This window comes from Gallus gallus, chromosome 7 (assembly GCF_016699485.2).
Source record: "Gallus gallus isolate bGalGal1 chromosome 7, bGalGal1.mat.broiler.GRCg7b, whole genome shotgun sequence".
Lineage (NCBI taxonomy): Eukaryota > Metazoa > Chordata > Aves > Galliformes > Phasianidae > Gallus > Gallus gallus.
This window is the reverse complement of record NC_052538.1, coordinates 926,522-939,838: the sequence shown is the minus strand read 5'-3', so window position 1 is coordinate 939,838 and position 13,317 is coordinate 926,522. Positions and strand designations below refer to the sequence as shown.

General features: G+C 37.7%; 1 protein-coding gene and 1 long non-coding RNA gene across 14 annotated transcripts in view; one reads left to right on the top strand and one right to left on the bottom strand.

Annotated features, from left to right (window-relative positions):
- Window positions 1–13,317, top strand: part of GULP1 (GULP PTB domain containing engulfment adaptor 1) — a 161,780-nt gene that overhangs the window by 43,916 nt on the left and 104,547 nt on the right. The window lies entirely within an intron of this gene.
- LOC121111312 lies at window positions 6,079–12,167 on the bottom strand. The gene is made up of 3 exons (XR_005861609.2): window positions 12,043–12,167; window positions 10,867–11,016; window positions 6,079–7,285 (listed from the first exon to the last, which is right to left on the bottom strand). It is a non-coding gene; the product is annotated as an uncharacterized LOC121111312 (long non-coding RNA).

Here is a 13,317-nt window from a genome sequence, read left to right as displayed (position 1 = left end):
ACAAGTCAGAAATGAAAAAGGATGTGAACAGTCTTCACAGAAATGCAGCCATGTCAGCAGCCTAGTTTATGATTTTTAGCTGGATTGAACTCATGTAGCATTCTAGACTGTTCCTACAAGTTCAGCAAATTTATCTACTCCACTGTATGTACACTGTGAAGAATCATTCATAATTGTGGAAGCATCTATAGCTTGTATCAGCCTTGGCCTTATTTCATGTTTCTGCTCTGGGATTTTATAATTCTGAATATTCTCGGCAGGTAAGACTTGTGTGTGCCTGAGGAGGGGGGAGAGAAGGCTGAATTGAGATAAGTCCACTGACTCACAGAGAGCTCTGTTTAAGAGAGCTTTGAATTTGGGCAGCTTTTTGTTTCCTGGCAAGTCTTGGCTTTTCTCTTCTCCAGGGTGCTCTGGGTGTAATACTTCTCAATATGCCATCCTTTGAGGAACAATAGTAAGTCAAGTAGCACAAGTCTAGTGGATTACTTATCTAGCTGAATCTTTATAATAAGGAAAGGGTATTCATCTCAGAAAGGGTTGGTTGTTCTGGGGGAAAAACAGATGATTCAAAATACTTCCTTTGAAATATGTCTTCAATTAGCATTGTAACCAAAATGCCAGACACTTGAAACAACTTGGTTTGGTTTTAGTATAACCCGAAAGAGGACCATGAGACTAATCTAAGTTAATGAGCTAGCTTCTGTTTCTACTCTTAGTGGTACAACTGCTGTAACCTAAAACTTGATATCTTCCTTAGGTTCTTGCAAACAACTAATTGTTGTCTCTCTGCCTACTCTTTTTAGAGTGAGTGAAATGTCCAGATAGCAAAATTTACTTAGAGGTGTAAGTACTCAGCTTTTAGGTGGATGAAAATATCAGATGGATCTCAGGAGGGGAATGGTAGGTCACCTTTCAGTTTCCAAACCAGCATACAGTTTAAGGTAAGTCTGTCAAATGAATCTGTGATGATAATGACTGTTGTTTGCTTGGCTCACCACTTGGTCAAGTCTAGGTCTGCTATTGCTGCATTTAAAAGCATGAACTTATGGAACGGGAATTCAGGTTGTCTGTTGTAATATTGATCGTGGGTGTTTTAACTACCCCGTTAGACCCTTCAAAGTGGAGTCTGAGATAGGAAGATTTCTTAAAATTTCAGGCATTGTTTGCTTGTTTGTGAATTTTGTCTTCTTTAAAAACTCTCTGGGCTGTAGAAGAATAAGCAGAAGGTGATATAATTCTGTTAAGAAAATAACATGGACTTTGGTTTGTATTTGTTCTTTAATCTTGTAGCTTGCCCTGAAGCAACTGAGTAATATTTCTGTATTTGAACATTCAACCTTTAGAACTGACCAGCAGAACCAAACAAAAGTGATGATGGTGTTTGCGTGCTGAGAAACTATTTTAGGATTTTGTTGACTTATTCATCATATAAATGCTGTTGATTTTTAGATGCTTGCAGACAATATACTGCTTTCAAACTTTTAAATGATATTGGTAACCAAAAGGCTACCAGAGCTATGGATCAGCACCTGGTAATTTTTGCGGTGCGTGTGGTTGTAGTCTTGTGTAGGTGGAAAGTGTTAATAGTATTTCCACATTGTGAATTGAGAAATAACTGTGTTTTGTCATTTGAAATCTGTCTGTAGTAGTGATGGTGCCCACCCTGTGTCTAAGCTGTTTTGCTTGGCCTGTCATCAGGAACACTTAGCTGTCATGCTACTATGTTTTTAGTTTTCTTTCCCCCATCTTTAAACTTGGAAGAAAGCTGTAACTGGGTTTTTGCACTTAGATTCATGGTTATACACTGGTGTTTTTTTCCTTCCTGGTCTGTATCTCTTAAAAAAAGAAAAATGTAATTATAGTAAAACTGTGTATTCAGGCAATGTTTTAAATGTTGTTTGCTACAGCATGCAGTTTCTGTCAGATGAAAAATGTTTTATAACAAGTCCTGTGTATTATTTCTGTGTAAATAAAATGATTAGTCTTTTAAGTGATTTCCAAAAATGTTATCAGCAGCCTGAATACATGTAATCTGATTTTTAAAGCAAACAAATGTGATGGGTTTTATTATTACATTTGTGATTCTTGCCCTTTCATCAACCAAACAAAAAAAGGTAGCTTGAACTGAGTCTGAAAGAAATGACCATGCCTGTATCTTGCCCGTTATGTCTTTAATCTGTTAGTGTCTTGGCCTAATAACATTTTGCCATTGAAATTCCTCCTCAAGGCTGCTTGCTTCCCTTATTTACCTACCTACACCAGATACAACAACTGGCTAGATTAGGTATTTATATTGGTTGTCACATTCTGCATTTATAGAGGTATACTTCTTAGTATGACTAAACGAATGAACCCAAGTATCAGAGGCTGGCTGGGGTAGTTCTCTGAGACAACTCTGTAGCATATTGTATTCTTTATAGGGGAGATGCAGCCCTCCCCTCTACTCATATATTTATTTTAAACAAAGCAAACCACCACAACCAAAGCAAGCTTGTTCACTGAATTTCAATGCTTCTGAGTCGTTGTAAAGTCGTAAATTAAAAACCAGCCAGTCCCATCTGCTATGCAAAGCCACTGAGCTGTTCACCGCAGATATTTGTTAGATAATTTCAACCTTTTTTATCCAGTAAATAAAATACTCTTTTTACATCTGTTTGGATTCATTGTAAGAAGCTGCTTTCCTTTCATCGTGATCTTTAAGCTTGTTGTGCTACTGAAGTGGGAACACTGGAGCTGCCCAAAGTGTAGTCAAGGCCTTCCGTGCATCGTAGTTTGTTTCCTTGATTCTGTAACCTATTTTCCTGATTTTATTGACTTTTTGTTTGTAAAAGGGATGTTTTCACTTGCTTCTGGAATGGAAGTACAAACATGGACTACGCTTGCAGACATTTGAAAAGTAATATGAGCAAAGATGTGTTGCTTCACCTAGATACTCTCTGGGCTGCAAATGATAGCTTAGGTAACAACATTTTGAGAGGTTTTATGTAAATCCTTTCTTTAACAGCTGAAAAATCATGATGCATGATTAGCTATTAAGGAATAAAGCTTGATTGGCTCACTAGACATATATGGTACCTAATAGCTCTGGTTGGAATTTTTAAGTGACTGGAATTCCAAAGGGAGAGGAAAAAATCTGAATGAAGGAGTTTTCTGAGCAAATGTTACTCATTCTTGCTAGCTTTTAAACAAAATGCACTTTGACAGGAACATTTACATTACAGTCTATTTTATATATATTAAATATTATTTATGTTTTATGAAAAAAATCAGGCTTGGATAGCCATAAGTCATGTTTCAACAATGTAAAACAGCAGAAAATCAAAGGTCACTGTTTTTAACTCAAGGGTTTTGCAGTTGGTGCGTTATTTTAAAGTCAAAGTTTCTTTGAGTTTTATAGCACCTAAAGGTAATTAAAAAAAAAAAAACCCAACACTGAAAATATCAGAAACATGGAGATTGATGTACCACTTTGAAATTTATTTTTGATTTTGCACTGATATCAGGTAGCAGCAAGTAGGACTTTTCTTGGTTTCTCTTATACACGCTGCATTCATCTCCTTCCTTTTCAAGTACGTTTCATTTTCCTGAGTGAACTGAAGACTTGCAGGCTTGCTCAGACTCCATTTACAGTTCTAATGGTTACTCTACCAGACTGGAACATGAATATTAAAGACTTTTGCAAGTATTTACGGTTGGCTGCCCATCTGCCTGTGGTGGGCTGGGCTGTGGCACTCAGTATTATGATCTACTATGGAGAGTCCTCTGCTACCTGTGAATAAATGATACAGCTCAGTGCTTTGCAATTTCTTACTGGGAAGGTGCTGTATATTTGTTGAACAATTATTCATGCAGTATTTCAACAGATCCCTAAAAAAATGATGTTAATATAAAACCGCCAGTCTTACAACTGTTAATTTTGTTTCTTCCCACCACTGAGTGGTTCAAAATCTAAAACTAGAATTTATCTCAATGTGCTTCTGCCCCTCTGACTGTGTTACCTTAATGCAGATGCCATGCGTGTTTGTGTGCTCCATGTCTCTGTTTGTAGAATGTCTTCTGGAAGCACAGAGTGTGTTTCTAGCATTTTCCTCTTTCCATCTCATTCTTCACACTTCTTACATATCTACTGAAGTACTTTATCCTCAGTGTGTCCTACCCGTTACTGCTAAGTGATGGGAGAAATGTATTCTCCAGAGCATCAGCCTTCCTGTCCTTAGTCTGCTTTTTAGAAAATGCAGCTCTGACCTATAAAGTTGGCAGATCCTTACTATGTGATTAAATGAGGTGTCAAATACTGCAATATTGTGGGAGCTGTATGGGTATTTAGGACAAGCAGGTAGCTGAGATGGATGAGTTCCTGGTACTTGAAATAGCCATAGAGTGTAGACAAATGATTGAGGTGAGTTTTTGCAGTTCAGTGACCTTTGTTCATCAGATAAGCAGTGTTAATTGTGCGCGTATTTGTTATCATGACAAATATGAGATAAAACGTGGCATTTTGGCCCTGAGTGAAAGCTGTACTTTGGTGTTTCAACTCAGTCACTTGAGGCAAATTTAAAAACGAGTTCAGGTTGCTTTGTTTCCTTGATCTGGGGAGTTATAACTCAGATTCTGAAATGATTCTGTGTTCCTACTTGGAAATATCACAATTACATTGTTACACAGCTTGAACTGCTAAAATATGCAGCAAAGAGTTTAGTGGTGAATATCAGGTCACATTTGAGGTCTTAGCAAAGATATTTTTGTGTTTAAGATTTGGTGCTACTTGGTATGTATCTTTTCAACACCAAAAATGCAGTTTAACTTTTTCTGAAGAGGAATTTGCATAGTACTGTTATGGCTAAAACCTACTGAGTAAAGAAAGCTTTTTAAAATATTTCCTGCGCTTAAGTAATTAAGAGTGGGGAAAATGGCAGTGTCTGCTTGCAGCTTTCTATCCATCAGTGAATGAGTTCAATACCACCTGGTTATTGACTTAAGGGATCTGGGAAGTGTACCCATTTGCAACTGTTACAATACAGGTAAAGTCAAAAGAGATATCAAGGAGCGGTTGGTTGGTTGTGTAAGTAAAAAGAAAATATTAAATAGAATAAAAATTATAATAAAAATATAATCAAAATTTTGACCTGGGGATGAAACGTGCAGATTTTCTTATGCACAGTGTTATCCATTTAAACAATTTTGATCATTGTGTTGTAATGGAGTAGTCATGAAACAGGTAAATCAATAGTTGTGAGTGTAGTGAGTGAGGCTGCTCATCACCCTGAGCAAAGCAAAGATTTGGTTTCGTGGAATTGAGCCTATTCTAGAGAATAGGGGCACAGTGCCAGAGTGTGGTTGCTTTAACATCTTTTACAAAAACAAACAAACAAAAAAAAAAAAACAAAACAAATCCACCAAAAATAAACAAAAAGCCCCAATCCCTTATTAAATGTGAGGTTGATAAATGGCTTAGATTTCAGGGCAAAAGAAGCAACCACCATACTTTTGATAGGAAACTGCATAGCGCTGCAGACCTGCGTTGGTACCAGGCAGTTAGACTCAGTTAGACAGTGGCAAAGTATTTTAAGACGATCTCCTCTTATTGTCTTACAACAGCAGTAAAAAGATGATTAACACAAAATTTGCTTTATTGACTGCAGATAGTAATAAACAGCTTAAGGAAATCATATGGTAAATATAAATACTTTAGATAAATACAGGATTATTTCCCCATAAGAGAGGTTTAATCAGGTAGCTGAGCAGAGTTTAAGGGCAAAGATGATAAGAATTCACTAAGTCTTTTCTGTCTGCATGCCATCAGTGATCCAGTTTATGCTGCACATCTCTGGAAGTACTTATATTTATATATTCATGCAGTTTCCAAAGGATGAGCTTTGCTTCAGTCTTCTTACATAAGTTTTCCATTAAAACAGAATAGATTGTGGCAAAGTTTAGCTGAAGATGTTGTTGTGTTCCTGAGCTGAATTTTTTAGCACTGTCCTGTAATGACTATTCCCTACTCTAGAAATTCTTATAAGTTGCTCCAATTTGCAGTCGTCATTGCGCTCACTTTTTTTGTCTGTGATGTCACGGCTTGTTCTTTCAGTACTCCTTGCTGTTTCTTTTGAAATGGACTTCTGTGAAATCCATAAATATAGATAAGCTCAGTTCATTCTCTTGTGTGGTTAATTCCTGAATAGTATAGTGAAATTTTAATTGTTTCAGAAATGCAGGATACCAGTTTTCATGAAGTTGTTCGGATATGCATCTAAAACATTAAATAATTCATTTTTCATTAGCAAATGCTAGTATTTTATATGGTATTGTCCTGGCAGTGACTTTAAGTAGTCTGAACAGCTATACATAATTCATTTTATTGGAAATGAATATGTATGTTGTTGCAGGGACAAGAGAATAGCACGTAGATTGGTGTAACAATTGGCTACAGAGTGCAGTTTTATGTTGGTGGTCCTGTTTTTATTATTTTCCCAGCTGATGCCTAGTTTAGTTTGCTTTAGCTTGCTTTCTGTAGTGCTTCAATGCTGTAGGGACTCATTTTGTCCTCTGGGGGTTATGCTGCAGTTCCTTGGCTCTTCCTTATAAATAAAGAATGCATTGTGACGTCTACAGTATGATTTTCTTGTAGCTAGCTGCAAGGATCTTCTGAAGGATATCATGCACACTGGTGTTTTGTTCTTTATGTGGGCACTCTTCGCCTTCACAAATGCATTTGAAAATTGAGATTGAATTCATATTTTGATAGGTTATGAATCCATATGCTGAATTCTAGAAAACTTGGCTGCAAAGCTTAAGTAGGGCAAAAAAGATGGTGAAGGGCCTAGAGGGCAAAGTGTATGAGGAACAGCTGAGGTCCCTCATGGCATCCTACAGCTCCTCAAGGGGAGCAGAGAGGCAGTGCTGAGCTCTGCTCTCTGGTGACAGTGATAGGACCATGAGGGAATGGTGTGGAGCAGAGGCAGTGTATTAGGAAAAGGTTCTTCACCGAAGGGTTGTCAGGCACTGCAGCAGGCTCCTCAGGGCAGTGCTCACAGCCCCATGCTGCCAGAGTTTGAGAAGCATTTGGACAACACTCCTAAGACAGAGGGTTTCAATTTTGGGTGGTCTTATGTGGAGCCAGGAGTTGGATTAGATGATTCTTGTGAGTCTCTTCCAACCAGGGATTATATGATTCTATAAATTTCTGAAAGAGATGACATGCTGTGCCACTCTTATGGTTTTGCCTCAATCTTTGCTAGTCTGGTTGCTGTACCCAAAGCCTGCGACTGGAGTTGTTAGCTCAGACCTGGATAGGAAGGAGGGGAAAACAAATACTTGGGGTGAGCGTTTGAGCCATTCAATAGGAAATTCTCTGGTAAGTTTCTGTTCCCGGTTTTCATGCACTGCTCTGCTGAAGTATTCCTTAGTTTTCAGGAAACCTAGAATTTTCTTAGTTTGAAAACATCTCAGATATTTGTACCTGCTTCCCCCCACGTCTGCCCATCGTGCCTTTTGCATCCCATAGTTGAGTCATGGGATCAGTCACTGTATCTGCTGTTAGTAGCTTCAGATTTTGTCAGAGTACTTGAGAGAATTACCTGTATTTGTTTCTTCCCTACAATTGTAAGGATTCAGCACAGAATGATGCCCTTCCTTTAGAAGGTATACATTTATGGCTATAGCAACCCTCATATGATTTGTTGCACAAAAAGGAGTATATGCTCTGGCCCAAGTCTCAAATGCTTCATGATGGACAGGAGAAAATACTCATACCCACATACTGAAGATGTCCCATAGAGAGTTTTTTTTTAATGCAAATCTAAAGCTGTATCAGAACTGTGAATTAGATTTTCAAATTAGATTTTCAGTATGTCTCAATAAGACAGGAGGTAATTGGAGCAGGAGTAGACATTGTCATCTTGGTCCCAAGAAGGCAGTGCCATTCTCTGCTTTAAATGCAACGGGTGTTTGAGTCTCAACTTGCAGATCTGTCAAGATGTTTAAAACCTACACGTTTTTCTTTGTCGCAAGTGTGTTAAAATGTATTCAGAAAGGGTTAAAAAAAAAAAAAAAAAGGCAAAACAAATGTAATATGATTAAGCTTAAAAAGCCAATATAATCTACTTCGTGAGATTCTTACTAAGATGTTGATTTAGTTGGAGTGATGGAATGGATGTTGCCAAATGTTTCTCACTTTTGAAAACTGTCACAATCACTTAAACCTCTACTCATCTATACAAACACAACTTAATGTTGTCCTTGTGGCTATACAGTTAAAGCAATGATTCTGAATGTATTAACATTAATGAGAAATACAGTGACTTGAGTAGCAAGGGATCGGTGTTCAATATCACAGTCTACATATGTGAAGGTTATGCCATACCTTTTATAAAAAACAATTCTGCATGTTATAATTTCAAAAGTGTATAAATGTGTAATGAGAAAATCATTTGTAGCTTGCAAGGCAGTGTTTTTTGATTCTCAACATGACTTACGGCACTTGCTGGAAACACAGAGCTTAGGAAGTGCACTGTAAAATATAAGGAAGTATTCTGCAAAGCTATCTGTATGCCTAAAATTCCTATATTTCTTCTTTTCCTTGGAGGGAGAGGGGAAATGGGTCCCCACATGAATGAAGGTATAAAAAGTTTGACTTGAGGCCCTGTAGGTATATATAGGTTTAAATAATGTAGTTGGTTTTTTTTTACATAGTTAAAACTGCTTTCAGGATATACTTCTCATTTCTGTAAGAGAATAATCCATTATTAATAATATTGCCTTTGCATGCATTAAAAAAAAGGAAACCCATCTGTGAATTTAAAGAGTTACAAAACCATTTTGTAGCATCCTTGTTTAGAGTTACTGGGGGATGGAAAACTTCGTTCTTTCACTTTGCTAATGAATTGTGTCAAGCCTCTTGAGCTTCTAGTGAAAGGATTGAACAGAGAAAACATCTGGTGTACACTGTGAAGCCTGTCTAACTGTAACACACAGGTGCTTGAGGGTATCTATCCTGACCATTCTTTTGCTGTCTGTTCCTTGATATGTGCCTGGGAGTTTTCTGGTTACCTCTGTCTGAACAGACATCTGGGTTTTTCACGTCTTTTTCATCATCTGTTGAACTTCAGTCATGTGCCTTTAAACTTCATAAGCACATTTCAGGAAGCATGTAGAGTGGTTTTGTGAGCCATGCTCTACAGATCCCACAGTAGTATGTTTCGTGCTTTTCAAGCTGCTCAGGATAGTAAAATGGGTTAAATTGCATTTACCTCTGAGAAGATGAACAAAAATTATGAACTTTTGCAAGCAAAACTAAATTATGTTATTAAAAGGGCTGTTTTGTTCATTTGGAGAATATATGTAGAATGCTAAACAAAAAAAAAAACTTGAAAATTGCTTTTTTTTTTCCTACAAAGGAAATACATTGAAGTGTTTGTACTACATCTGTCAGAAGCAAAACAAATATAGATCATGTATGCAGCAATCAGTTCTTGCAAGGATGATGCTAATGTAGGAGTAACAATTCTCAGTGTCAGGACATATCATTTCTTAAAATGGTATTTGTCCACTCAAGCAAGGACTTGTTACAGTTTTAGAGTCTCAAGTTTTGAAGGCTTACTCATGCTCCAAGTCAAAACCAAGCAAAGAAATTAAAAAAAAAAAAAAAAACCAGCAGAGAAGAACAACCTGATGCTCCACTATCCCTTCCACTAGAACTATGTTAAACGCTTTAGTAGTTTCTTCTGTTCTTGGTGGGACCCATCAATGAATCCAGGCCATGGCTTCTAAAAACACCAGCAAAGCTCACGTCTGAAGCTTTCATGTCTGAAAGTGATGGGAAAGGCAAAGATCTTGTTCAGATCAATATATATGATTAAATGGCTAACGGGTAACGCTGGCCCTCCTGGGTGCAAGCGTGCAAGATGTTTGCCATCTGTCTGTCTTTTGGATGCAGATGGCCATGACTGAGTTCCTTGTAAGTGAACATGTGGAAAGCTGTTTTGTTGGCTCTAAATATCTGACATCTGTAAGTTCTTGTACAGTAGAGAAAAACTAGGTTGACATGATTGAAATTCATTGCCATGTTTCTCTGGATGCTGGATCTTGTGGATTTAAGGGAAAAGGAAGCTCTCCTTAAAGTCTGCCATGATTGTGTTGTATAGGGAACAAAATAAGAGTATCAGTTTTTCATGCGTAATTAAAGAAGTTTGGGAAGAAGGGAACATTCCTGGTTTTAAAATTACTTCTCCCACTAATAAAGTGTCAACTCCAGTTTGGTCCATAAGTAATGCAAATCCCTGATAAAGCAGTGTAACCATTGATAATTTTTTTTAACTGCTTTAAAACAATATTTAGTTCTAATGCTACCTGAGAAGTTGTTTTTGTTACCAGATATCTTATTGTTATCCACTTGTCACCTGTTATTCATTTTCATTTTGACAAAATTTTCCTATTTAAAGGAATAGCTTATTGTTCGGAACTGGATAAAAAGCCAAGATGGGAGGGCTGGATAGATGACTACTACTGCTTATAAATTTGAAGGGTGGAAATAATTTAATAGCATTGAGTGGAACTGCTTGCTGACCAAACATTGAGTGGCTGCAGCAACTACACTGAATTTTGTTCCCTGCTGTGTCAATATATTTTTCTTTAGACTCTCGTTTCAGAGGAGAGTTTGTGGCAAATTACTCTTTCATTTATTGTATAAAAGAAAAGGGAGTGTATTATGGTATGATGGAGTTAACTTGGTTCTGTGTATCACTTCATGTAATCTACTGTTATTAGTTTCTGCCATTATGTCTTCTCGTATTAGAATAATACTTTAATGGTGTTGTGGTCTTAGAAAAGAATTTTATAGCTGTTATGTTCCAAAGCTTCTCATCTTACCTTCAGCAGTAACTTTATAAGCCTATGTTTCATTGCAAGTCAATGAATCACGCATTCCTGTGTGCTGCAGCCCTTTGGAAAACAGGATTTGAGGCACGCTGTGCTTCATTTTCTGGGAGATGTTATCCAGTATGTTCAAAAGGCTGGGATCTGATAGGGAAAACAGTGTAAAACTTCAATGTTCCCAATCTTAACTTGGCTCATTGTGGAATGTTTGTATTTGAAACAGAGGAGGGTATGTTTGATCCTTATTTAAAAAAAAATAAAGGAAAAAAAAAGAAAAATTTAAAGCAGTTTGGTGAATGCAAGTTGGGCTGTACAAGGGAGATTTTCAGGGAGGAATTATTTGTCCAATGAAAAAGAGGTGTAGAATAAACTGGTTCAGCCCAGGTAATCATTGCAGCCTCTGCCATTTGAGGGCTGAGGTTGCAGTGTGGGGAAACCCAAATAGATCCTGATTAATGTCCAATGATGAAGAGGAAGTAAGAAAAACGAGGCATGTAATGGTGTCTCATCCCTTTACTGAGTGCTCCCTCGTGGTGTGTCTGGGATGGATCTAAATTTAGAAAACAGCTTAAAATGGAACATTTTGGAAGGAGACCTCAGGCGCACACACATGCGTCTGTGGGGTGGCCTCCATGCCGTTGCAGTTGCTTATATCTGGCTCTGGAAGGATGCTACTGCTTCCCTTTGTTCTGCCTCCTTTGCTGCATAAGCACAGACAGCAACCACTATTAGCATTAATGATCAAAAGCAATTACTGAGGTGACAGCTTCAGCTTCAATCCTCATTAGCCTTGTGCCCATCAGACTGAATATCTACAAACGCCTCAGTCACCCACAGTCCTGGCCGTTTTGCTGTTTGCTCTTCACTGTGAAAAGTAAGGCCTAAATGCCAGTGAAGACAAAGGGAAAAGGAGATGAAGGTACTTGCTTTCTGCTGTTTCTATTGCAGTTTGCTATGACAGCTTATATTCTTAGCTTCCCGTGCCACAGGAGAGGTGTTCAGGCTCACAAGGCCACTACTCAGAGTTCAGCTGTCATTTTAATTTGTATTATTGTTAGCTCAGTGAAATTATTTTTCAAAGCTGCCTTGTCTCTCTCTCCTTCCTGTCTCTGTTTCTTTCTGTCCCTAAATAATTAATCTGAAGTAACCAGCAATATCCCAAGTTCATACCTTTCCGTATTTTGTCTGTTAATCACGTTGTAAAATTGTATGTAAGTTCATTTTTTCCAAGTAGAATTTGGTTTCTGGCTGAGGCTGCAGCAAGCTCCTTGTGGGAAGGCGGAGAAACATTCTTTACATAGGTGTGTCTTCCTTCGTGATGAGTAATTAAATATTTTTGTCCACATGCCTATTCCCCAGTGCCTCTGATTGCTAGAGCTGCTTTACCCTATATTAAACAAATGAGATCAGAGGAAGGACTCCCCTGTCTACAGAGGGACTCCTGCACCATCATGGGATTTTGACTTTTCTCTCATTATAAGCTTTTAGCAGAGTGCTTTGCAAATGTACTTCATCCAGCAGCTTTCTGTATTGAGCATTCTGAGAAACAGCATTATATTTTATCAGAAAACCTCTTTAATATTTGTGGTCAAAGAACAGCTTGTTTACTCAATAATATTGTCTGTTGGTGTCTACTAATCAAAACTTGCCAATATTGTTTACAATAGCCTAATGCTTATAGCTCCTTCTTGCCCCATACGCGACTGAGGACTTGTATTTTGGGGGGAATACCAAAATTTCATGGGGCATGTAACGGTCTGTTTCTTCTGCCTCTGTGAGGTTCAAGGAGTTGTTCATGTTAGAACTGAAGAGAATTTGAAAAACAGCTACTTGTAGCTAATCATGTTTCCTTCACTGTTTAGCTGCCTTCCCAGTGGAGTTCAACAATTCTCAGTGGAGTAGGAGTCACTGGCAAAGCGTACTTGTTCTCCTGATGTTTTGTTGCAATTGAAATTAGGGAATGTTCTTGACAAAATTGTCCATTATCACAGAATCACAGAATTATGGCTTTTATTAGTGTGGATTGTTCTAATGCTGATACATATCTTTATTCTTGTAAAGCAAATCCATTACATCTCCCACATATTTTCATTAAAAAGCAAGAAATAAGAACTTTATTGCATTTTTTAGCACATTTACTGGAATCAGCATGCAGACTTTTAGTAGTTAAACTGATGTTTATATCAGATATAAAAATTAATAGTTTTCATAGTTTCACTGTGTTTTAAACAAAATGCTTTAATGTTGTTCTCTTGAAACGCAGCCAGTATCTGACTGTGTGCAGATGTTGATGTCTGCTCAGAGGACAGAAATGAGATGAGGGGGCAAGGACTGGTGGAAAACTAAGATACTCTGACCCCCTAATCATGGAAGAGAACTCAAGTGATTCCTCTATAGCCATTCAAGAAAACTGATAGGGCTATATGAGACAAATCATAATTCTGG